The following is a 27256-nucleotide window of genomic DNA, read 5'->3' on the forward strand; positions in this document are numbered from 1 at the left end:
AAAAAAATCAAGAATGGCCAAGGAATCCAGGTGCAGACAGGAATCCAGGAGCAGGCAAAAGGATCCCAGAAAAAAGGCCGATGCAATACGCAGGAATACTTGGAAAAATAAATACAAAACAGGAACCAGGTAAGACCTGGAAACAAGTTGGGAGCGAAGAGGCTAACAACAACACTGCCAAAGTGTTGATACACTAAGGGAAATAATTCAAAGTTGTTTTTTTGCCCCAGAAACCAGTAAATGACATCAGGTAGGATGGCACCAAGACGGCCCGGGAAGATCTAAATATAGTCTATGGGTGCCCACCATCTTCAATTGGGAAGCTATATCTCATGTACCCTCACTAGAGGACTCTAGGAAGAAGATTGTCTCTATAAATGAAGATGCCTGAGAAGCCTCCAAGCCACTAATCCTCTAGGAAAAGAATGGACATGCAGGAATTTATATCAGTGGCCTGTAAGCAAGCCTGTGCTCCCTGTACCTCCCCTGCCCTCGTCAAATAGAGAGAGTCATGCCCGCCCAAGAATGACTTGAAAACTGGCATCAACTGTGGTCATGGCACAATAGTATGCCACCTCCCCCTGGCCAGGAGCTTACCGTGAACTAGGAGAAAAACGCACCAAACCAGACCAGGAGCATAAACAGAGGAAGCATCTTCTCAAGGCGTTTGACTAGGAGGGTACCCCTCCCAATGAATCAAGAGTTGAAGCTTCTTTTGAAAGAAACAAGAGTCACAGACGTCCTGGACCTCAAACTCAGGAATATCATTTACCCAAAAGGGAGGAGGTCTGGAAGAAGGGCGATGGTAAGGATGCACCCAGTAAGGTTTCAACTAGGATGAATGAGATACAGTATACATTTTCCAGTGCAAAAGCAGTTGGTCCCTGAAAGATACATGATTAATGACTTGGAAAATCTTAATAGGGCTATAGAATCGAGGATTGAATTTATTAAAGGACAAATGATCAGGTACAAACTTTGAGGAGAGCCACATTTCATCCACAACTTTATACGCTGAGGGCTAAATCCAATGACTGTCAGAAGAAGATTTCATCCTAACGTTAATATCAAGGAGAATAATAGCAACTCTACGTCTTATAGCCTATAACTGCCTGAGGAAACCAATAGCAGCAGGAACAAGGACTGGAACCAAAATAGCTCAAGGAAAGGCCCTAGGATATACCCCTTGAAGGCAAAAGAATGGAGATCAATTAGTTGCACATGGGCCTAATTGTTAAAGGAAAATACAGCCTGAAGTAAAAAAGAAAAGTAATCACTCTGTGTGGAAGCTTTATTTTGGGCCCAAGAAGGTCAGCATAAGGAAATGCTTCTTACTTTATGGTCATCCCCTATTCTGTTTTTTGACTGATGCTGCTGGTTTTCAACTCTGAGAGTGCAGAGGCCTGCTAACCAGACCTCATTGGAAGTACCCTGACACTAAAGAGTATGGCAAATTAGCTATACCCCACTGGAAATGGCTAAATTACCTGTATGTCCCTAGTGTTTGGGTCCATGGTACAGAGGACATGTGAATTAGAGGGGTACTCCAGGGCCTGTGCACTGATTGTGCCAACCTGGAGGTCCCCCAAGTAAAACAATCCCCCCACTCCATCACTACAGACTGGTAGAGCAGCCATGCACTTCCAGCCATTATAAGAAATGGTAAAGCTACTACTTACCCTGGACATGTATGTACATCGTCGTTAAGCCCTGCGCTTTTTAACATTTATGTTGCAGACTTGGCAAGGGTCATAAAATCTCATGGGATGCGCCTAACTACTTACGCCGATGACACCCAACTTGTGTTGGCGGTCCATAAGAACGGCCCAGTGGTAGCAGCTAATTTCCAGGAGGGGATACTGGAGGTACAAGCATGGATGCACAGTAATTGTTTAAAACTGAATGCGGAGAAAACGGAGGTTATGACCTTTGGCAACATCTCTCCAGAATGGTCCCCGATTTGGTGGCCTATTCAGATGGGTCCTCCTCCGGTCCCAGTCGCAAAGGTCAGGAATCTTGGAGTGATCTTTGATAAACATCTGTCCTTCAAACACCATGTAAATAGGGTTGTCTCAGCTGCCTTTTTTACGTTGAAAAAGATAAAAAAGCTGCTACCGTACTTACCATCATCAGCTGGAAAAACCCTAATCACCACCTTGGTGTTTTCCAAGCTTGATTACGGAAATGCCCTCTTTCTTAACACTCATAAATATATCTTGAACAAGCTTCAATCTGTTCAAAATATGGCAGCCAGAATCCTTCTCAACATTCCAAGGCGCCAGTCCATCTCGGCAGCTATACGCCATCTTCATTGGCTAAGAGTGGAGAGCAGGATCAAATTTAAGGCCTTATGTATTGCCTATAAGGCCATTCATCATACTGGCCCGAAGTTTTTAAGAGAGGCATTTCAGCTATACACCCCTATAAGGAACCTAAGATCAGCAGCTAGCTGTTTACTATCTGTGCCCCGAACAAGAACCGCCACCTGGGGAGACAGACGATTCTTGGTAGCAACTCCCAGACTGTGGAACTCTCTCCCTTCACATATCAAAACTGCCCCCACTCTTATTTGTTTTCGTAGGGCTTTGAAGACTTGGCTCTTTAACCAATAAGTTTGTGTGCTGATTACTGTTTCCTAAAGCATCATACTGCGCCTAGACACCCTCGGGTATTAGCTGCGCATTAAAAATTCCATAAATAAATAAATAAATACATCACCCCTCTGGCAGGCCTACCTAGCTCTAAAGCATGGTGCAACATATGACACAGGCAGGACATGTACTTTACATGTCCTGTAAGAAAAACCTGCATCAATGGGGGGCGAAGCTTGCTCGTGACCAAGATGGCTGCTTGAGCCCGGGGCTCTATCCCATCGTATCACTATCCTTCAATAATCTGGTAGCAGTCTGCTGATTTATGCCCTCACACTCTAGACATGGTGCTCGGAGACGGAGAGCTATCTGTGGGCCCAACCCCGAATGAATTCGACTGCGGGAAACCGGAGTAAACGTGGCAAGTGTTGGACGCGGCGTCTGGGCCGCCAACCCACGGGCTAAAGTGAGCAGAGAAGCGGAGCTGTGTCACTAGACATGCGGCCCTGCTCTAGGTGGCCAGCCGGTGCCGGAGGCTGCGGGAGAGACAATTGGCGGCACCGCGTGTGTCGAGGTACCTACCCAGCATGGATCAAAGACAGAGTACCCCTGCAGGCACCTGGGCGCAAAGGTGAGCCGGGGACCAGGAGGCAACGGGGCAGGGCGACTCCCAACAGCTGTCCCTGTCTGCCCAGACCCCGGAATACAGGGGCAGGGTAGCGGAGTGTGCTGCAGAGACATAAAGCGCCCAGAGCCTGACGGACAACGCACCTCGGCGGGAACCCTCCACAGAATTACTGACACTGGTGGGGCCCTGGCAGGAACGAGTTGGGGGCATGGCGCCTCCAGCGTAGAGGGAGCTGCACACACAGGAGAGAGAGGGAACGCCGCGGTTCTCTTTAGGGTGAGGGAACGGAGCACATTGGGACTCAGTGGAGAACCCTGCTGGCCCAGTGGGGAGCTATGTGCAGGTCTGAAATCGGAAGGCCTGAGAAGTGCAGGCACACTGATGAGACAAGACCCTGGCCAAGAGACACAGCTGGAAGTGGGGCACTGGCGGTGTGAGGACTCAGCACTAGCCAATCCTGCAGACCGGATATAACGCTGCCCTCCTGTAGAGTGTACACTCCGGTCATTACCCGCCCCCTCCGGTGGGGGGCACAGCAACACAAGCAGCTTTTGAACCATAAGCAAAGGGCCAGTCAGAGAGCGGGGCTGTGGTGTGCACAGCGGGGGACAGCTCGGCTTGGCAGCAACGCTGGGACCCTGGGGGCATGGAGGGGACTACGCCAGCATTGTACCGCCAAGAACACACCCAGAGACAGGCAATTGTCGACAGGCTGCAGGGCGGGGAGGAGTGGTACTGCATTAAGTACGACTGTGGGGCGAGTAATGCATAGATGAGATAGCACAGAGACGTGAGCAAGCACGTGGCACGAGGTGGAAGGGAGGCGGAGGCAGACTGCGTGAACAAAAGCACCGGGCCTTGAAGCTTTTGAGCCCAATAACAGGACTTGAAGCGATCTGTGAACGCCTGACACACGCGGTGGTGAACGTGTGACTAGGAGGGGCGAATTCGCAGTTGGGGTAGCTGTGACGTCGCCTCCCACCGGACTCGAGCATACAGCTTCGCGCTGGGCGAAGCGACCACAGTACTGCGCTTGGGCGGCATAGACCCATTGCTAAGCTGGCAAGAAGTGATAAGACCCAATCTAAATTGACATTCGAACAGAAGTGCTCTAAATCCCACGACGCCGCCGATACCGAAACCGCGGGAATGCCGGAGGCAGAGGGCGATGACACTGGTAAGAACATACGAAATCTTTTACTCTCTATGGAAAAGAGTTTACAAAGCGGTTTCGCAACGCTGGGCACAAAAATGGACGCATTGTCATACAGAATGGACTAGATGGTGGAGCAAATGGACAGACACACAGAGAGACTGGATATGTCAGAGAGGAGGTTCACAGAAGTGAAAGAGGCACCTACCACTCTAGATACAGACCATAAGAAAATGGAGAAGGTCATGCAACTCCTACAGGACAAGACGGAGGATCTAGCGACCCGCTCACGTCGCTGTAACTTGAGAATTACAGGCCTGCCGGAGACGACTCCTAATGGAAACATGGAACTGTTTGTCGAGAAGCTGTTGGTTACTCTCCTGGGAGAAGGTGTCTTCTCTCCGATGTTCATAGTGGAACGAGCACATAGGTCTTTGGGCCCCAGACCGCCACCAGGTGTCACACCAAGCCCTATAATTGCTAAACTGCTCAACTACAGAGACAGAGATGCGGTAGTATGCAGCGCCCGGGAGAAGAAGTCTCTGCAGTTTGAAGGCTTGGAAATATCTTTATACCCCGACTTCACAGTGAGAGTGCAGGAAGCCCGCAAACACTTTATCCCACTGAAGAGGCAATTTCATGAACTGGGCATAGACTATGCTATGCTGTACCCAGCTAAACTCTGTGTGAACCGGCAGGGCCGATCACACATATTCACGGACCCGAAGGCCTTGCAACAGGCGCTAAAAGGGTGGTTGAAAGAACAACGCAAGAGCCCGGACAGACAATCTTCAGAGACTACGGAGGGTAGTACGCTGGAAGAACAAGACTGGAACGGTAGGACAATGAACACGTGAAGAAGCATTGTGGATGGGAGGGAGAGATGTGTTGGATGCAGGTTCAGGTTTAATCGTCCGCACGTAACCACATACATTAGGGAAGGGGGTTTCAAGTTCCTTCCAGAAGATTCAGCTATGTAGCAACAGACTCAAGAGACATTACCTGATGTGAGTTCAGAGTCACACATGACGGACGGCACCGAGCGGCTACAATGATGATGTTGCGGTGTACTGCTTTCATTGTGGGGAGGGAGAGCATATATGTTGCTGACGTGAGGGCATATGTGCGTAAATAGTAATGCAGCTCAGAGTACACTGCTGTAAATGGTTTTGTACGGCGGAGTTGGGACTGGGCGTTCGGCAATGTGATGCAATGCAAAGATTACTGCGAATAGAGCAACCTCTGCCCACGAGTGCTGAACACACCAGAAATACACTGTTGGGGTATGCTAAGGGGCACAGAGAGGGCTTGGGTAGGAGGGTACAGGAGTACTGCACGACCGTGTTGGGGGTGGTCGGCTGTTGGGGGGAGGGACAGGTTGAGGGGAGTTTATTGACAATAGTTTGTTTGGGGGGGCTTCTGACTTCGGGAGGTGGGGGCAAGTTTTGGAAAGAAATGGCTTACTTTACTACTTCTAAACTGAGAAAAATCCTAACTTTAAGACTTTCGGTATTCACAGAAAGCATTTAGGAGTCCTAAAGTTAGGACTCCTAACTTCTGTAAATACCGAAATGAGTAAGTGCCTTCTTTGAATTCCAAAATGAGTAAGTGCCTTCTGTGAAAACAAAAATGGTAGAAAGTTTAGGATTTTGTCTTACGTTAGTTCTGAGAATCGGGCCCTTAGTCTTCAGCTGCACTGCAAGAGTCTTCTGCTCAGTACTGCAGCTCCCAAACTGCTCAGGGTAGGTTTTTGGGTACCACATCTCTCTCCAGTTAAGTCTCCTGCAGGGTCTAAACCTATTTAGTCTGCTGGGTCCTCTTGAAGTCAGGGGTCCTTCTGCTTTTGTGTCCCTGTAGCAGGTAAGTGGAAGGCCAACCACTTAGCCTTTAGAGTGCAGTTCAATTCCCTGTGTGACAAAAGGACTCAGATGTCCTTGTGCAAGTCCTCCTCTCCCAGCATGAGTTTGGATTCTTCTTACAGCTGGGCTTTCTTCTTCAGATGGAATATTCCCAGGTCCACAACTATTCTTAAGAAATGGTGGTGAATTTGGCAGATTAAACCTTGGTACCATCCAGTGACTGGAGGAATTCTATGACCTAATCCAAACAATGTTCTCTCAGTTTCCCTCCTGTTTGCTGCACTTCTTCTTTACCTTAGTGTGAAACTACCCAGGAGCCCTGGTTTCAAGATGGCGGACTCCAGCTGACATCAGACAGTCCTGTGTTCAGCTTCTTGGCCCCATCCATACCTGACAGAGTCAAAACTAGTTTTCCCTCCAGCAAGGGCTTGAGGCTTAACTGTCCAGGAGGGTCCTGAGGATGAAAAGAAGAAGCCCTCCATGGCGTTTCCAAGGTATTGCTGAAGGTGACTTTTATTCTACCAACTGATCCTGTACACTCCCAGATATCTAATCACTGCTAAGTGGTCAGCAATTAACACCCATTGGCGTTTCCTAGGAAACCATTGTCCTCTGAGCTGGGGTTGTTAAGTCCCCCATCCAAGGATGTACGTTCAAGCTCTGGAGGTGTGATAATTGGCAGAACTGATTTCGTGCCAGTTCTGGCTCAGGCAGCATAAAGTACATTTTTACAAAATTACCTTTCGGCTTAAGTAATCAAAAATCTGATTTCAGATGTCAGATTAAAAAAAAATTAGGGGATAACTTTGAAGCATTTGCTTAGACCTTTCCTGAGTTTAGGTGAATAATAAAGATTTTAGTCCCACCTATGCCTGTTAGGATAAGGTTTACAAAGTGAAATAGCTTTTAGGTTTTATTTCACTGTGCAGTCACACGAACCCCAATATGTAGTGTATCCCATTTCTTATATATTAGCGCTCTGTCTTGTGGCCATGCAAGGCGCCCTTCAAGAGGTGACTTATGAATACATAAAAACTGAAATTTTCTTAATGTCAAAGGCATTTTTGCCAGCCATATGTCACTGGAGTGAATTCAAATTGCAGCATAGCCAGAGGAGAGTGGTGCTCCTGACAAAAACATATTTTTGTCATATACATGTGGGTGGTGTAAATACACACTGAAGCGCGCATATGATATTTACCTTTCTATGCCACAGGTGCACTTAAGGCACCATTTACAAGTGGCTTATAGAGAAGTTAAATAGGCCTTATAGGAAGTTCCAGTGTACAGCATATGCTTTAAAGGTGAAGCACAGGCGCTTTATTACTGTTTAGAAGTGCTACCTTGCACAGAGTTCTAAAGCCAGCAAAAATCGGGTGCAGGCGTAAATACTGGGGGACCCATTTAAAAAAAGGCAACTTTGCTACATACACTAATTGTAGTTGGAAGGCTGCAGTGCCACTTTCAATGTAGATGTATTTGCACTTAATACATATACATATCAGTCTATATTTCCAATGTTATCAAATTTATGTGGAAAAGAACAACTGTTTGTGGCTTTAGTGATTTCATCAGTGAAACCATTGGTGATTTTACTAGTGATGCCGTGGCAGTTGTCGTCTGTGTATGCAGATATTAAAGGCTGCTGCAATTACACACACTATCATTGCATAGCCTCAAAACCATTAATTGCATTTGAAATCTGTCTCATCGCTTTCAGCTTACAGATGTTCCGTCAGTTGATATGTTTGGAAACCAGCCCTATTTCCAACGCCAGCACACAGATCTGAAAAAGTCAAATAATTTGCAGCTTTTTTAATTAAATTTTGCCTGTGGCGGAGGGCAGATTGGCTTAATAAATATTCACCAAGTGTCTAATGTCTGGTGTTTTTGCCAGAACACTGCAGACTGCACGCCATGCTTATCTGTCTGGGGACATGTGGTGACTGGTTTATTGGAAGGATACGACATTTCTTCTATTCTGTCATCCACCGGCCGATTTCCTTCCACTTTTGGGAAAAGCGTCCCTGACTCCAGCAAAATATATAACATTCACAGGTGTCATTCTTCTAGATTGCGTTTCTCTAGTGCTGAAGTCTCCAAGGTTTGCATGCCTGTGATAATGGGAATGACCATCATTCCCCAGTCAGGGCATGCTAAGATAACGTTCTGTACTGTGATAGAAGAGTGTAGGGTCCTTTATTCCAGCCTACTTCCAGTGCACAGTTTACAATTGTCAGGGCATATCTGTCCCTCATCTTCTGTCAGAAGATACTTAGGGCCAGATATATGACATGATTGTGAACCCGTTTGCGCATGCACAATCACTGTTGGCCATGTATAATTCCTATATAGTGAGTCGCAATTTATTTGCGACTCGCTATTTAGGAATTGGGAGTCGCAATTAGGAAGGGGCGTTCCCTTCCTAATTGCGTGCGCAATGCTATGTGTAAATGTTTTGGGACTGCAATTGCGGTTGCAAAACACTTGCAAATTGCCACCCTCTTCAAGAGGGTGGTAATGCCGTCGCAATTTAATAGAGGTCCCCAGGGGGCCCCTTTCACTTTGTGACTGTCTCTAAAAATATTTTTCAAGGGCAGGCAGTGGTCCAAGGGACCACTGCCTGCCCTTAAAATAAGAAATGAAAATGTTTCATTTTTTTTTCCAAATGCATCCTGTTTTCCTTTAAGGAAAAAGGACTGCATTTCAAAAATAAAAAAGCTGATTTGTTAAAAAGCAGTCCCAGACATGGTGGTCTGCTCAGCCCAGAAGGCCACCATCCCTGGGATGGCTGGCATTCCCAAGAGGCTCGCAAATTGCGAGAGGCTCATTAATATTAATGAACCTCACAATATGCAACCCCATTGGGAATCGTAAAACAGTGTAATAACCAGGGCTGGACTGGGAACCAAAACCGGCCCTGGCAAAGTGTTCGGCCGGCCCCTCCCGGCCCCTCCCGGGGTTGTGGGTGCAGCTGAGCTCTTCGCCAGGGCCGGTTTTGGCCGATTTTGTTACGAGGACGATCTATGCTGAAAAAACGGCCCTGTAACAAAAACGACCTCCAGGGGGTCCAAACCGGCCTCATACCCGTGCGATGCACCGGGGATTGCCAGGTGCCCGCTATGGCCAGTCTGGCCCTGGTAATAACACTGTTGTACATTTCATTTAGCACCTCACAATTTGTGACTAGCATTGAATCTCAAATTGCGAGGCGCTAAATGAAAGTGTCGAACATCTGGCCCTGTGAGAGCTGCAGTTTTAGTAATGAACGTGTCCTGTTGCTGAGTGAGGGGTGGGGACGCTGCAGCCTCAGCACTGGAGAAAGATGCAGGCTGCTGAACTTTCCCCGCTCCAGCATCTCTCATGCGCAATGACGGTGGCACATGTCTGGACTCTGATTACACGTGCAACAGAGCAGCATCAGTACTACGCACCGGCACCACACAACGAAAGACTGCAGTCACTCAGCTGCTCATACTCCACACGGAGAACACACAAAGCAACACACCTCCAGAGGGTAATCGCTTCTTTCACACACTGCAGCTTTTCCTAGTTGTGTTTGCAGCATTCTTCGCAAAGCTTAGACTGTACTATGATCTTATTTCTCTGATACCTGGTCCTTATGTCTTTTTTTGCTTTCTGCTTTATTTTTTAACAAAGACCTGTCATTTGCTCATCCCTTGTTTTTCTATATTTTACTTATATTTTAACCTGTCACCAGTACTTCGCTGCTTTCTATCGGTGGAAATTCATCTACTCTTTAGTTCTACAATTCATTTTTTTTTATCCTGAATCAGTTTTTTAAAAACATTTCAATCACTTCGGTAATTGGCTATGCAAGACATATACATACCTTGCATATCGTATTAACAGTGTCTGCGCATATTCTATCCCTCAGTTGGTTATGATTTGTTCAGAGCAGTTTTGCATCACACAATTATCTTTTTGTTGTCATTGTACAGCAGTAATACTCAAATAAACCGTATACATTGTGTCCAAAGGCTATTTGAATAACATTACGCAACGCCCCCACTCACCTCCCTGTCCAGAAGTCCTGTTGCTCTAAAAGTGTATACTATACAAGTGTATATTATACACGTGCTCCCTGCCGTCCATGGTTTCCTTCCACTTTACCACCGCCCAATAAATCTACTACCATCCAATACAATAAAAGGTGTTCCTCTTTTATATCAAAGTCATCTCACAACTCTTCGAATTGTTGTATTTTCCTGTTACCCTTTCGATGCTGATGACCAGCTCAGCTCGTCATGATGCACGGTTGAGCTGTGCTGATGACGAGCTGAGCTCGTCATGAACAATGGGAAAGTGGGGGCCTGCAGCACAGGAGGGGAAAACACCTAGCAGCCAAGGTGTTAAATATTCCCCCACTTTAGTAATACCTAGAGATATCCATTCCAATAATGAGGCCCCTGCATAGGAGTTGTTAATTACTGTAAAGAGAGATCTAGTGAATAGGGGCTCTCTGTCTTGGTTTTCTATAGGCATCTAAGCCAAAAGTGCTTAGCCACCACCAATATTCAGTTGGATTCAGTTTGTGCCTTTTTTGGCTCGATTAGTAGCTGGAGCAGCCATCCGATCGATGGGGTATCTGCTGCTGTTTGTGCTTCTCCGTTGATCCTAGCATTCATCCATCTTGTTCGCCATTGCAACAGCACCCGCAGGTAGTATGTCTCAAAATCTGGGGCTGCCAACTCACCATCTCTGCAGTTTAGACAGTGATACTCTATGATGTCCTTTGCCCCATATCAGGTCTATTAGTAATGTGTACAGTTCTTGAAATGTACTTCTATGGGTTATTATTGGTAGGGTTACAAAAAATACAACAGTTTGAGGTAATGTTATACTTTTAGCAATTGTCACATGACCTGCTAGTGATAAAAGGAGCAATTTCCAGAACCTCATACCCACCCATAGGCACGTTATAGCTTCCCCACATCCACCTAAAGAATAGTTTGCTTGACTCTATACTATCTGACCCCTAAGTATTTGAGCAATGATTGTTCCCATCGAAGTCCCAATAGGGGTAAAATATCATTGCATGGGAGTTGGAGGGATAACAGACCGGTCTTTTGCCAGTTTACGCATAGGCCTGATATATCTACAAATGGATTGGTTGGGTTGGCCAGCCATGCTAGTAGGGCCCCAGCTTTCTCTCACTCTGCATGATTTCTTACCATATATTCTTTTGTGTCAAAACAGCATATACAAAATTGGAAACCATCATGATGAAAATTAAATAAATTTGTGAAAATTAATAATTTTTATCTGAAACTTTAGATTTTTTACTTTAAAGTAACAATGGCAAAAAAAGAATTTGCTGTTGAAAACCTGTATTGTTCTGTTATTAGGAAATGCATCATTAGAGGGTTGGGAATGTGATTAGGTTAAGATTTGTTTGAAGGACTAGGGTTGAAGTTGTGGTTTTTGAAACCAAGTACAAAGTTGCTATTAGGCATATATTATGGTTCCAGTTTAAGTTAGGGGTTGAGTAAGGGTGTTCTATAGGGTTTGGTTTAGAATTAAGGTTAGGACTAGGTCTGTTAGGTATGAGAATTAGAGTTACGACTGTGTTTAGAGGCTACCCCTCCTTAATATCAAGTTTTAAATATTGTGCTATAAACTATTATAGCCGTAATATTGGAAAATACTTGAATATTATTTACTATACTTAATTCCATTTTAAATACATTTAAATGTGCTTAGATTTATTACACTTAACACCATATATATTTACATCTGGTATGACTAGATTTGCTCTCTGTAGTTCCACATTTATATACAACAAAGAAAATATTGATCTATATGCACTTAGGTGCATCTATTCATCTACATCTACCTATATATACATTCCCCTTCCTGATATTTTGGTAGTCAATATTAAGGCTATGATATTTTGGTAGCACAACATTTTTATGCTTGATAATGTGACACCCAACCATTTAGTGTGAGTGCTTGGGATATGGTTAAGATAGCCTAAGGGTTAGTGTTAGAGGTATGGTTATGCTTGTTCTCAGGGATTTTCTTATTTTGGCCCTTCCTCACCGGCAGAACCCAGAGCGTCCGCCTCCCACCCTTCCGATACGAAGCCACCAACATCATCTGCAGCGTCCCCCAGGGCTTATCCCTCAGCCCGACGCTGTTCAACGTCTACATGGCCCCCCTCGCACTAGTGGCCCGCCATCACGACCTCAACATTATCTTCTATGCCGACGACACCCAGCTCATCCTCTCCCTCACCAAGGACCCACACACTGTCCTAGGGGACCTTAACCTGCACTTCCTTGACCCCGCGGACAACGCCGCAGCTAACCTACTCGCTGATCTCACAACAGCCGATCTCCACCTCCTGAACTCTAAAGCCACCCATGAGAAAGGACCACTCCTGGATCCAATCTTCACTAATATCAAAAACCTGAAAACCCAAAATCCTACCCCCCTACCATGGACAGACCACATGCTGGTTCCTATGCACTGGTCCCTCCAAACCACCCCAGCATTCAAACAGAAAACCAGGATACGAACCAGACGGTGGCACAAGCTAGCACCAGAGGAATGGGAAGCGAAATTACGGGAAAACGTCGGCCCTCTCTCCGCGGACCCTAACACCGCGGACAGAGAATTTAACGATTGGCTCAACCACCCCCTGGACAGCCTTATCCCACTTACCAGCACACTAAAACATGTAAAAAGGATCAACCCCGCTCCCTGGTACACACCCGCCCTTAACGCCTTAAAGAAGGAGTGTAAAAAGACAGAACGCACTTGGAGGAAAAATAAGTCGCTGTCGGAGAAAGACGCCTATCAATCATCTATGAAAGCATATAAACGAGCCCTCCACAACGCGAAAAGTGCCTTCTACGAGGAAAAAATAAAGAGTTCCTCCTGTTCAGCCAAGGAGACCTTCTCTATCCTCAAAGAGCTCCTCCATGTCCCGGACCCCCCGCAGAAACCCATGGACCCCAAAGCAGCGGAGGAAAAATGCGTCAATCTGGCCACCTTTTTTGACGAAAAAATTTAAAAAATCCTCGCCTCCCTCCCTGCTGCTAATCCCGACACCACAGAGAGAGCTAAGGATTCGCCGCCCTTGCCCGATAAGCCTTATCTAGCATCGTTCGGCCCAGTCACCGAAGAGGAAGTAGCGACAACATTTACATCAACTAAGAGTGGAGCCCCCAGTGACCCAGTTCCCATATGGTGCGTCAAAAACATCACCCAGACCATATTGCCCCAATTGACTGCCCTCATCAACATCTTGTTGGCACAAGGAGAAGTCCCTTCAAGCTGGAAGGAGGCTGTCGTAAAAGGGCTCCTCAAAAAACCATAGCTAGACCCTGCAGATCTATCCAATTATAGACCAATATCACTCCTCCACTGGATAGGTAAGGTCGCCGAAAAACTAGCGAACAAAAAATTGTCACACTTCCTGGAATCAAATCAAATCCTCAACAATTCACAGACAGGCTTTAGACCAGGTCAGGGCACGGACACTGTTGTTTAACGTGTACATGGCCCCACTGGAGGAACTAGTTTCACCTTTTGGAGTTACTATCATCAGCTACGCCGACGATACACAGCTGGTAACGCTGTCCCACCCTAAGCTAGAGCCCTCCAATCTCCACGACTGCCTCTCCAACGTCCATCGGTGGATGAGTGATTCTGCCCTTAAATTAAACGGATCCAAAACAGAGATCCTGCTCCTAGGGCACAACACAACAAACCTTCCCCCTAACATCTGGCCCGCCTGCATGGGTGAACCCCCCACCCCCAAGACGGAGGTTAAGAGTCTGGGAGTGTGGCTGGAGACAGATCTCACCTTTAGGACACAGGCGAGAAAGACAGCCGGCATATGCTACGGACTACTCAGATCTTGCAGGAAGGTAATTCCCCTACTGCCATTCCAGTCGCGTCTCTTGCTGATCCAGGGCCTAATTTTATCCAGGCTGGACTATAGCAACGCCATTTATCTGGGAGCTCCGGAATCTACTCTCCAAACTTTACAAAAAGCTCAGAATGCCGCAGCCCGACTTCTGACGAACACCCCAGCCAGAACATCAGCCAAGCCTGCACTGAGGAAGCTGCATTGGCTCCCAATCAGGGAAAGGGTAACTTTCAAGGCCCTTTGTCTGGCCCACAAGGTACTGAACAACACAGGCCCCCCAATCCTCAATAACTGGATCACACCCTACAGACCCACGAGAGCGCTTCGTTCCGAACATGGAAACTTCATCATGATCCCCAGGGTGAAGAAGGCCCGCGTAGGTGGCCGCCGTTTCTCAGTCAATACGGGGAAAAAATGGAACGCACTCCCCTCGAGCCTCAGAGCAGAACCAAATCTCCTACGGTTCAGGAAGTCTCTTAAAACCTTACTCTTCCCTTGAGCCGTCATCATTCCCGACCTTCATCCCTTGGGAGCACGAGGTTCAGCGCTGGGATACCCGTTGGGTGACTACGCGCTCTAGAAAAACCTAAAAAAAAAACCAAAAAAAAAAAACCAACCTCCACGAAGGAATGAAGGCCGATGAGAGCATCCGTCTGAAGATGAACTCGGACAAGACGCAGGTCCTCATCCTGGGACCCACCCCCTCAGCTTGGGACGACTCCTGGTGGCCGACCACACTGGGAACAGCATCAACACATACCGACCATGCAAGCAACCTAGGATTCATCCTCAACTCCTCCCTCTCCTTGTCTAAGCAGGTCAACGCCGTCTCCTCCTCCTGCTACAACACCCTCCGCATGCTCCGCAGGATCTACAAGTGGATCCCGACTGAAACAAGAAGAACGGTGACACAGGCCCTAGTCAGCAGGAGACTGGATTATGGAAACGCACTCTACGCAGGAATCCTAGCCAAACACCTACGACGACTACAACGCATCCAAACTGGCTCCGCCCGACTGATCATCAACGTCCACCGCCGCAGCCACATCACCGCCCACCAGAGAAACCTACACTGGCTCCCCTTCAACAAGAGGATCACCTTCAAGCTCCACACCCACACACACAAAGCACTCCACAACACCGGACCAGGCTACCTGAACAGCAAACTCAGCTTCCTCACCCCGCTCCGCTCTGCCAGCCTTGCCCTCGCCGCTGTCCCCCGCATCCAACAAATGACCTCGGTGGCAGATCCTTCTCCTACCTCACCGCCAAGACCTGGAACACCCTCCCTAACCACATACAGCAGACCCAAGACCTACTCACCTTCAGAAGACTCCTCAAGACCTGGATCTTCGAGCTGTAGCAGCACCCCCCTCCCTTTAGCATCTTGTGACCCTCATGGGTCAGTAGGGCACTCTACAAGTACTCTGATTGATTGATTGATTGATTGATTGATTGATTGATTGTTTGTACAAGGATTTTGTTCCAGATCCTGAGCGCTTAGATGGAAAAAGTCTGTTGTCTTGTTCTTTCCTCTTTTTTCCTACCCTATGAGTCTACAATCTGCTGGTGTCCTGGCTGCAAATATGCTGAGATCTATCAGAGATGGTGAGCTTGTTGCAAGATAAGCAGGGTTGCAGTCCGTGATGCAGCTGGTTTTGAAGCTGGGGTGGGTCAGTAAGGGGAGCCAATGGAGTTCCATCAGAATGTGGGGTGATATGATCATATTTCTTCAGGCCATGGATGAGACATACTGCAACATGCAGGATGCCACTTAGGGGTGCCAGTGTGGAGACTTCAAGGGCACGTTGTAGGGCAATACCACCATCCAAATGCAAGAGTATGATGGCTTGAATGGTAGTTCTTAAGTCACTTTTTGGAAGAAATTGTTTGACATACTTTAGAAGGGAGAACTGGTGCCAGGACATCTTTGTTGGTTTGGCAATGTAGTCCTTCGGGGTAAGGTTGGTGTCTTGGGTGAATCCAAGTGACTTGGCATTCTGTGAAAGTTGGTGTTTGAAGTGTTTACTGCTTAAGGCAAATATTAGGAATTTTGTCTTGGTTGGGTTTAGCTTCAGATAGGCACTGGACATACAGGCCTGGATGATGTACAAGCATTTGCTTGAGACGTTGGATCGTTGGGAAATCTGAAGCAGAGGAGAGTTGTGCAGGACTGACATATTTGTGCCTCTTGACGCTGTTATCTATGAGTAGTGAACTAATCTGCTCCATATATATTTTGAAGATGACGGGAGACAGTATGGAATCCTGGGAAACTTAACAGATGTCATGGATCTTTTGTGACTAGATACATTCTTCAATGGGAGAGTTGGGAGAAAGAAGGGATACTTTACACTATACATTTTCTTTTTTCAATTGACTTTGATGTTTTGACTTTGATGTTTTGACATTGATGTTGTTGAAAACTCAGATAAGCCTCACAAGACCATCCTTTTTTTTTTTTTTTTTTTTTTTTGTAAGACCTTTATTGTGAAAAAAGGAGGGTTACACAGCTTGTGTGCCTACAACCTGAAAACACACAGGCCGGCAGCGCTTTCAAAGAGTACCGCATCTAAGTGATAGTATTCTATCAAAGCTCACAAGACCATCCTTAAGTAGGTGAACTTGAAGATCAGAGTGGCACGTTAGTTACCCGGAACAAAAGGTCACTTAACATGAAAGAGAGAATCTGTGCATGAAGTGGAATGCTTACTCTTTCCCCGACCCATACCCCTTCAACCCATATACAATGATTTAGAATTCTCGTTTTAGCTCAATGTAATTCTTCTGAGATGAATGTTGTGACTATAGACACTGCTTAGAGACCTCCTGGGGCTCCGGTATTGGAAGAGACTCGTTGAGTGTTGTCTCCACTTTGGCAATTGTGGGAGACTTCCATTGGTTGCATTTCATAAATGTCATCTCTCTGCATCTCCATTGTTTAAGGGGAAAGGAAAATGTGCACCATTGTTGCTACCAGAAAATTAGCCAATAGCTAGATGATTTTTTATTGCATGGACATTGGAAGGCACATATTCAGTATATATGTGAAAATGAAGAATAGCGAAACCTAGAAAGCAATTGACACTAGCTCGTTACCACCAACCACTCTTCCTCGTCCTTTTTCGAGTTTCGGGCCTTCTTTTTGTAAGAATTGTTTTTATGAGAATATTTAAGCACAGTGTGCACCTTTTCATTACTTAATTTTCTTTGGGTCAACGTTAATAACTACAATAAAAAGTATCCTGCAGTTGAAATGATGCACACATTTAGTTACCACTTTTTATTGTATTTGGTTATGTACTTACTTCACAAGTTGCCTTCTCCTTGTTTTAAATTAATGATTTTTGCTTAATGTTTCCTACTAATGTTTCCTTACAACAGATGCCGCTAGAAAGGTTAAGCAGCAAATTGTTAGCAAGAGTAAAATTTCAAAATGTAAGGATGCTTTACCATCCACCATTTCATGCTGCATGAATTATCCATATCGCTCTATTTTAAAAGGGACCATGTGGGCAATATTTTAAACCCGAGTGCATTATGGGCACCGGTGTACAGAAAGTATCCACCTTTAATTCCCATGATTCGTAAACCGACAGGACTTGCCAGACAGTTACTCTTTGGGGATACCACGTCTCACCTTTCATGGAGGCAATTCATTTTATACAGACACATAACATATGATAATTAAAAGAACTCCGAATTTGCCTTTAAACTCATGGTACGCAATGCTTGCAAAGAAATATTTACACTTGAGATATCATCACGCAGCAAGCCATGAAAAGAAAAAAACGCAAATTAATTTTTCATGGAGTGAGAATTCCACGACTTCAGCATTATGATTCACAATGCATTTTCCAATTGCTTCCGAACAGACCTTTCTTTATGCATGAATTGTGCGGCCAAGCCCAAATGCACGTGGGAGCAAAGTGCGTGCAGCGCACAGTTATGTACTCTGTGCATATGTAATAAATACAAGACATCGAAAGGTGCACCCAGAAATGTTCAAGTCCACAATTCTGTATACTTATAAAAAATATCTTTCTTTATTCAGATTCCGTGTGCTCCATAAAATGAATCAAGAAAACATCCAGTAAACGCGTTTCGTTCAAATCGTTTGAACTTCATCAAGACTTTTAATTTGTAAGTATACTTATTCCTCCAAGATGCAAGTATGTTGACCGATCTACCAGTTCAAATGCCAATCAATGCAAGATCACGTGCTAACAGTGCCATGTAAACGTCATCCAATACTTTACAGGGTACAAGTATTCACCATAGGTTGATACCTGAATCAGTATCAACATTCCATGCTGTTTTGGGAGTCACAGCAGAGACGATAGGCAGTGTGGATTTTGATATTGATTGATTGAATTGGGAGCCCACTCAACATACTTCCGTCTTGGAGAAATAAGCACACTTACAAATTGAGAGCCCTGATAAAGTTCAAACAATTCGAACGAAACGCATTAGCTGGATGTCGTTTTGATTGATTTTATGAAACACATGGAAAGTAAATAAAGTGATATTTTTTACAAAGATACAGGACTGTGGACTTTTACATTTCTGGGTGGACCATTCCATATCCTTATTTCAATTTGCTTCCGCTCGGCAGCCGCATCATGCAATGGCTAGTACTGGAATTGAAGTGCACTGGGCCTCCATAGAAAGGTACTGTGTGGGAGGTGCAGTTGTTAGTGTCCACGGGTGTTGTCTTGTTTCCAAACAATAATAGACATCTACCTATACAATTTACCACATGCTCAATTTACACATGTGTAGGGTGCAATATTGGAAATCATCCTAACACTTGTTTATTAAGACCATGCAGGAACACCCTATAAAGGTTATAATATAGTTTTGTTTGTGACTCGACATCCTAGTTCTTCTGTAAAATGTCAGGTCATATTTCTCCATGCTGTTCTGAGCCGCATATTCCTAGGGTTTGTCAAAGATTGTGAGGTTTATCCTCAATTTCTTTTAAAAATATTCAAGGGCATGCAGTCAAACCTTTCACTATGCAAGATATACTCACCGTGGGACAGTACTACTAATAATTTACTAAATAACATGCACCGAATCTCTAAATGGGTTTAAGCAATCAATAAGAATCACTGATTGGAAAGGGCGTCTCTTCCAAACATCGATGCCTTATGATATGTATTAATGTTCTGCAACTTAATTCTGGTCGCAAAACAGTCACACTTTACTATCTCCTCAAAGGAGGTGGTAAGCCGCTTGCAAATGGGAATGGGTCCCCCAGGGTTGCATAAAAAAAAAATCAGCTTTATATAAAAGCAATCAAAGACATGTGGTCTGTTGACCCAAGCAGGCCTTCATCCATTTGATGGCTGTAATTCCTAATAGATCGTAAATTGCAACCTAACTCATTAATATTTAGGAGGTAGGTCCATTTGCCACCCACTATGATTCAGTATTTTAAAAATAAAGCTTTCATACATTAAGAATAGTTATTATGAAATAGTGTTTAATAAAATGTTACTATTTGGAAATTGGTATTCTAAATGTTTGTACATCTGGCCCTAAATCTTGTGTAAGATTTATGTGGGACCTGGCCCTCTCTGCAGGGTCATTCCCACACTTTTTGCCTGTACCCGCCACCTTTTTGCTAAATTCCTTTTTGTTGGCCTTAAAAAACTGTGTACTTTACCACTGCTAACCAGTGCTAAAGTGCGTGTAGTAAAGTGAAACGAAACTAGATGTGCCCAGGGCCTGTAAATTAAATGCAACTACTGGGTAGTCGCTGCCAGCATTAATCCAGGGTGGGGATGCGGGGGCACCTGCGAGGAGGAGGTGGGGGGTTAATTTAATAAAATGCAATAAAAAAAAAAGTTACCTTTGCCTCTGGTTCAGGACTCCTGTGTTGCGTCTCCTGCTCTCTGCTCACAGGAAGCAGAAACAGGCAGCATCCCTCTCTACCCCTAAGCCAACCACATTTCTGCAATGACAGCATTGTGATTGGCTAGAACTCCGTCCTTACAGGCGTCTATGGGGAGGTTGTTTTCTTCATACAGGCTGCACAGAAGCCTACATGAATAAAGCAGATTGTGCTATGACTGGTTTAGTCGGCCCTCGGGCCCACAAAACAGTCAGTGCCCGTAACATGGGCTAGCCACTCCCCCCCGACCCGCCCACCCACGCTTCCCCTACCAGGCATACCCTTCTTCTGCTTTCTCTCAGTGCGGAAAGCAGAAACGTACAATGGTATTTGTACCATTTTACGTTTCTGCTTCTCACACTGCGAGAAAGCAGTGCGGCGACGATCCGACGCCCACGTGGAGGCGCCGACCCTGCTACTGGCCCTGCAGCACTGGTTGTGCCACCCACTTTATGTTTGGTGTCTCTGGAATGCTAATTTAAAATCCTAACTTATGGTGTAGTCAGATTTTACATTACAATTCTGAAAATGCCACCTTTAGAAAGATGCAAACACAAGGAGATGAAGGACGCAGCGCTGAAACTTTTCAGACGCTCACCCCCAGTCACAGATCCTGGTTGAATCCATCATCATCCTTTATCTCACTTCACCACCCCAGTTCAGACCCAGCTATATGGAAATCAGTCTTGACCTTGTGCCTCATTGGAACAGTCCAGCACAAACTGCCAAGCCAGGTCATCCCTGAACCGAAACAAGTATCCTGGGACCGGTTTCGGGGTAACACCCCTTATCAGCCAGGCTAGCTGGAATCCAATGACAAAGTGAGCAAGGGACCCATGTCTGGGCACGCCCTGCCAACTTAAGGAGAACAAAGCAAACACAAGGAGATGATGGATGGAGCGCTGAAACTTTTCAGACACTCACCCCTAGTCACAGATCCTGGTTGAATCCATCTTCATCCTTTATCTCACCTCACCACCCCAGTTCAGACCCAGCTATATCGAAATCAGTCTTGACCTTGTGCCTCATTGGAACAGTCCAGCACAAACTGCCAAGCCAGGTCTTCCCTGAACCGAAACAAGCATCCTGGGACCGGGTTCGGGGTAACACCCCTTATCAGCCAGGCTAGCTTGAGTCCAGTGGCAAAGTAGGCTAGGGGTTCACATCTGGGCATACCCTGCCAACTTAGGGCAAACTAAGCAAACACAAGGAGATGATGGACGGAGCGCTGACACTTTTCAGACACTGACCCCCAGTCACAGATCTGGGTTGAAACCATCATCATTCTTTAGCTCACTTTGCCACCTCAGTTCAGACCCAGCTATATGCAAATCAGTCTTGACCCTGTGCCTCATGTGAACAGTCCAGCCCGAACTGCCAAGCCAGGTCATCCCTGAACTGAAACAAGCATCCTGCAACCGGTTTTGGGTTAACACCCCTTATCAGCCAGGCTAGCTTAAATCCAGTGACCAAGTGAGTAAGGGACCCATGTCTGGGCATACCCTGCCAACTTAGGGAGAACAAAGCAAACACAAGGAGATGATGGATGGAGCGCTGAAACTTTTCAGACACTCACCCCTAGTCACAGATCTGGGTTGAATCTATCATCATTCTTTAGCTCAATTCGCCACCTCATTTCAGACCCAGATATATGCAAATCAATCTTTTTTTTTGGGTCCTCATTTTCTACTCTGGTCATGTTGTAAGCATCCATCGAGAGTGACACACTACCTCAGACATCTGGTTTGGAAGGCATGATATGAACCTGCCTACCAAATATTGAGGTCAAACTCTCCCAGTCCCACACACAGAGACCTTAGGGGTAATGTTTTGCTGCACGGGAGTAACCACAACCTAGGCAAAGTCTAACAGGTCTAGGTTCTGCCAGCAGAGGTAAAGGGGATAACCAAAAGCAGCGTAATCATTGGACCAACGGGGGAGGGGGAACAACAAAAAACCTGTAGTTAGCCATAAACTATGCCCACTTTAAAAGATGCCAAAACGCTCTTTTATTTGGATTGCCAGATCTTAGTAGATCGAGTCTCGAAACCTGCAATATTGAAACCTGCCAGTCGAAAAAAGAGGGAGGTACCGAATCCTTCCATTTCCTACAGATTTCCCTCCTGGCCAGAAGGATGGAATAAAAAAGCAGACTTTTTGAGAGGCCCACGACCCCCTCCATAACTCTAAAGATTATTAAAGCAGGATTCAACGTAACCGGGCAACCCAAACTAGCTGTAAGTAAAATACTTACAGAGTGCCAATATTGAGGTAAAAGTGGACATTCATAAAACATATGTAAACCTGATGCTGCAATTGCGCCACACCTTGCACAGGAAACTGGACGGTCTGTCTAAAATTTAGAGAGCCTTTGAGGCGAATAGTAGGCCCTATGCAGTACAAAAAGATGGTTTATTCAAAGCCATGCTGGTTTGACAATGTCCCATAACAATTTCAAAGAGGCAATCCAAAGGCTTCCCACCTCCAGGTCTGGAAAACTTGTCGCCCAGAGAGTTTCGGCCAGTTGGAAATCGCCGTCCATCTCCTTCAAGATTAAATGATACCAAAGTGATACCTCCCTTTTAGCTAGAGTTATGTCAACAAGTTGAGATTCTAACCAAGTACCCCCACCTAGTTGGAATTTAGACCTAGCGGTGGCCTGTGTATGAAACCGTCCTGCTCGATCGGAAATTTAGCTTGCGCCGCTGCCCGCCCCTCTCCTTGCACAGCAAGCATCGATTGCCACGAGGCCTGCCATGCAAGCTCCCGAAATGCTGACCACCCCCAACAATGCTCCCCTTGCTCCCCAAGGCCTTCTCCATTGCGAATGTGACACACTAGGAACATAACTTGAGATGATTAACCTTCAGAGGGACTAATCTGGGACTGCCCTCAACCAGTGCTCCATCACTATTGACCTGAACTTTTGACTTTGGCCCAGTTAAATGCAACCAGATAGCAGCATTTGGTTCTTTATGCTTTTAGGCGCTATACTGCAGTTAATTCATGAAAGCTCATAACTCCGGTTCTACTGATTGCAGCATGTGTGGACTGAGGCATAGGAAGTGTGATATCTACATTTACAGTAAGTTTTAGATTTGGGTTCCCTGCATGTGGTGTTTGCATTGCTGTGGTATGTGAAGCATGCTGTTTATCCCTGGCTAGATCGTGGATCCCTGCAAGCAGTGTGTTTTTGGCTGAGGCATGTGAAGTGAAATGTCTACATTAAAAACCCTGGTTGATTTGGGATCCCTGCAAACAGTGCATGTTTGGCTTGAGCATATGAATTGTAACGCCGCACTAACATCTTGATCCGTAATGTTCTCTTGCAAATTGTATTACGTTGGCAGAAGGATTGGGCTTTTTTCCAAGATCTGCTCTAGTTAACAGTGTACTATCAGCAAATAAAAAAGATGTATTCCACACTTTGAGCCCAGGAGGATTATGTCATTCCAGACAAAGGGAGGTTGTTGCAAAAGCAGGCACCAGTTATCAAGGATTTTTCCTTTCTGTAGAACTTGAGACACAGCTCAGGCACAATAGTGATCCAGACTCAGTAAAAAGTCACAATGAGTCACAAAGAGATATAGAGAGCTGCGGAAGGGGTGCCGCACTGCATCCCAGAAATATCAGCGAATTCCTAGTTTAGGGACATCTACTCCATCAAAGTTTGGACTACTTCCTCAATGGACTGATAAAGTCATCTCAGTAAAACATAAACAAGGATGATATATTCCTTTCAATCTTCAAGAAACACTTGCATGATTCCCTTTTTAAACTTAGTGTGTGTTCGTTGGCTTCACCTGCCTACTGGTGTGTTTTATTTCGTTCTGATAGGTTATGCGTTCCTTCTGGTTCTAATCTTGGCTTGGTACCATTTTGCAGCTTTAGAGTGCTTTGTCTGGTGCCATAGAGAGGTAACAAATAAAAAGCATTCTTAGAGTGTGAAAGATTGGTGTGCTTATAGTTGGGAAAGGGGCAGCCACTATCTGTTGTAGTCTTAGTAAGGTATGGGTGCCAAGCCTCATCATAGTGTAGCATTCGGTATTACAGACGCTGAGACTGCTGTGCTGGATGCCTTGGCAAATACTGCTTCAAAAAGAGACAAAGGCACAGGAAAATCTGGGTGAGATTGAGGGCAATTATCTTGTTGGAAGGATACTACAGAATGTCAGAGTGCAATGAGTCTGTTCCTAAAGGTGCTGCATTTTAAAGTTTTGCTTCCAGTTATCACCGCTGTAACTAGGTAAAAAGAGCACCTTTCACCCCTCAGGGTCTCATTATGATGTCAGTCGGATCGCCACCGACAGGCCGCCGGTTGCGGTCTGACAGTCATCTGGGGCTGTAGTCCGACCGCTGCATTATGATGCACGGCGGTCGGAGGCAGTAAGCGGCTGGACTGACCGATGCTTTCGACAGGTTCAAGGAGCCCGTTCGTCTGTCGGAATGTAATCCCCTACAATAGAGGGTCACAAAGACCCGTTCATACCTCCTTTCAACAGCGGTGCGACTGCCATTGAAAGGAGGTTGGAAACAGACTTTGGGGGCCCCTATCAGGGCTCCACTATGAGACATGGGGGCACCTGTGGTGCCCCCACAAACATCCATTCCCCATGTGCCAGGCACCATATGGTGCCTGGTACACGGTGCATGGATGTTTGAAAACATCAATTTTTCCAATGTGGGTTGTGCTGAAGCCCTTTTCGGATGGAACTGCCGACTACTAGTCGGTCAGTGTCCATTCTAAAACGACGTTGGTCGGACGCGTGTCCAACCAAAATTGCAACCAGGACCAAAGGATCAAAAAAACTAGCTTTATGTCACAAAAGGAAACTTTGTGGTATGAGCTGAAATGTGAGACAGGGGATCGTTGAGGGGTAAAACAGATATGATGAAGGTGCACGCGAGTTAAAGCAGCAAGCAGCAATTTCCAATGAATTTCTTAAAAGTAAAGAAATAAGCAGTGGATGCTACATAACTGCTTATCTCCTTTTGTTCAGTTGAAGACAAGAGGGATATTATTGGAATTTTATGGAGAGGATGATGAAGGAATGGAGAAAATATACGGGAAAGGAAAGAGCAGAGACAAGGATCCGTTGAGGGATGTGCTCATCAGACTCTTGCAGCCATATCTCGACCTCGCCTCTGATCAAGGTGAATGTGCTCAGGCGGTGTCATTGAGGAACTTTGTCACAGCAAAAGGAAACCTCAACTCTGGTGAGTCATAGAATCCTTCAAAGGTTTTAAGATGCTGCAAGAGACTTGGGTGACAGACGATTGACCTTTGGAGGATGTAGACGGATTCATTAATCCGGCAGCTGGATGAAAGAGGTGAAGAACAAGAGGAGGGTTAATGGTGGTTACTGAAGGCCATTTATCCTATTGTGGGAGGAAAGAAAACTAGGCTTAGCATTAAAAATGTGGGGGTACCCACAAGGGGTATGTGAATATTCCACCATTAATGATGGTAATAAATGATTGCATCTTAGCAATTGAATAAATAAAAGGAACTAGAAAAGAAAGTTGTCCTCCATGTAAGGTAACCTTCTCATATTATATTTTGCAATGAAGATAAGAGTGCAGGATGCACTGAAGTTATTGAAAAGGGAAAGAAGAAGCAGTGAATACATTATGTGTAATGCTAGAGCAATGACACTAAAAAGAAGAGCCCACAAAAAGGCTATTGGAATTTTCAAAAGAATGTATGCAAATAGCAAGGGAAAATTGAAAGGTGAAATAAAAGGGGACAGGTGTTTGTTAGGGTTGGGCAAGATTTAAATTTCCTTGGTAAAATTATGTGAAGGTCACAACTTCAGGCAGTTGTGAAGTTTGCGGACTTTGATAAAGTTTTCCTGCTTGAGAGTAGTCCTATAAAAACATTTTACAAGGTAACATATTCACTAATCGATTGTTTGTGGTCGAAGGTTTGTGGGAAAATTGTTCATTTAGAAGAAGATTTTGCTTAGATGATTTTTTCTAACCATCAGAAGCATTTTTTTATGTTACGAATCTGAAGATATTTACAATAATAATAATAATAATCCACATTTGTAAAGTACGAACAATCACCCATAAGGGTCTCGTGGCGCTGGTGGCCGTCAGGAAGATTAAGCAAGCTATTGCCCAGAGTCACATGGTGCTGGACTAATCAAAACCGGGACCAGGGATAGGCTTTAAACAAAAAAGCTTTCCAGAGTGTGTGCAGCGAAGATTGTCAGCTTCCTACACCATTAGTACTTCTAGGGGCATATTCTCAAGGGACTATCGCCGACTTAATAGCACTTTATTGCAGCCAAAGTCGCGATAAATTTATCTCCCCATTCACAAGCTGGTACTAACAACCCATATCGTAAGTTTACCCGCGATAGCAGCCGCAAAAAACTTGCCACAGAATACCCCGGCAACTATCGCTAATGAGATGCAAAGTAGGCATTCCCGTGCCAAAAGCCGCAACAACACCACTCCACAACATTCTCAACAACCAGCCAGATCGGCGCTAAGAGCACAAAACATGCGATAAGGTGCGTTAGCAGCACGAAAGTAACACCTGCTCTGACCTGGTGCAAAGTCGGACGTCAGCCTGCATCACAAAAGGGAGCCCAGCCCAGAGCCACACCATGGAGCCACTGATAATGCGGGCTGGACACCCAAGAGGGCCACAAGAACCCCTGCCACCACCCCCAGGCCCCCCACCCTCTGGACCGTACCCTGGGCACCCCCCCACCACCCCCACCACCCCAGACCAAGATACTGCACATCAACAGCACAAAACCATGAACAAAAGCACCCGCCTGATGTCACACAATTACAACAATCAACAAACATGTGAGTACAGAAAACCTGATTCATTTATTCACCATTGAAAGTCAAAACAAAACATCACATTCTAATTTGGCTCCAAACAACTATTTTGAAGAGTCATGGCGGGGCATCCCTGGACAGTCTGTAAATCACAGCCTGCAAGACAACAACCAAGATAAGAAGGTGCATCAGGCACCCATCAAATGACAGAGAGAGAAAGAAAGAGAGAGAGAGAGAAAGAAAGAGAGAGTAAGTGAGAGACTGAACAAGGAGCGCAAGGCCAATCGGACCTTTGGCAGTGTTGCGAATTAGTTTCCATCAGAGTTTCCGTCTTGCCTACGTCACCTGCGTCCAGCCCTGGTTCCACTGTCGATCATGCACATTCGAGTGGCCCAGGGAGGTCTGCCTATCCAATGCAATGGTAG

At 45.6% G+C, this 27256-nt stretch overlaps 1 protein-coding gene across 1 annotated transcript in view; it reads right to left on the minus strand.

Annotated features, from left to right (window-relative positions):
• INSYN1 (inhibitory synaptic factor 1) overlaps window positions 1-27256 on the minus strand; it is a 325708-nt gene that overhangs the window by 188283 nt on the left and 110169 nt on the right. The gene's annotated exons all lie outside the window — the stretch shown is intronic.

This window comes from Lissotriton vulgaris, chromosome 2_2 (genome assembly GCF_964263255.1).
Source record: "Lissotriton vulgaris chromosome 2_2, aLisVul1.2, whole genome shotgun sequence".
Lineage (NCBI taxonomy): Eukaryota > Metazoa > Chordata > Amphibia > Caudata > Salamandridae > Lissotriton > Lissotriton vulgaris.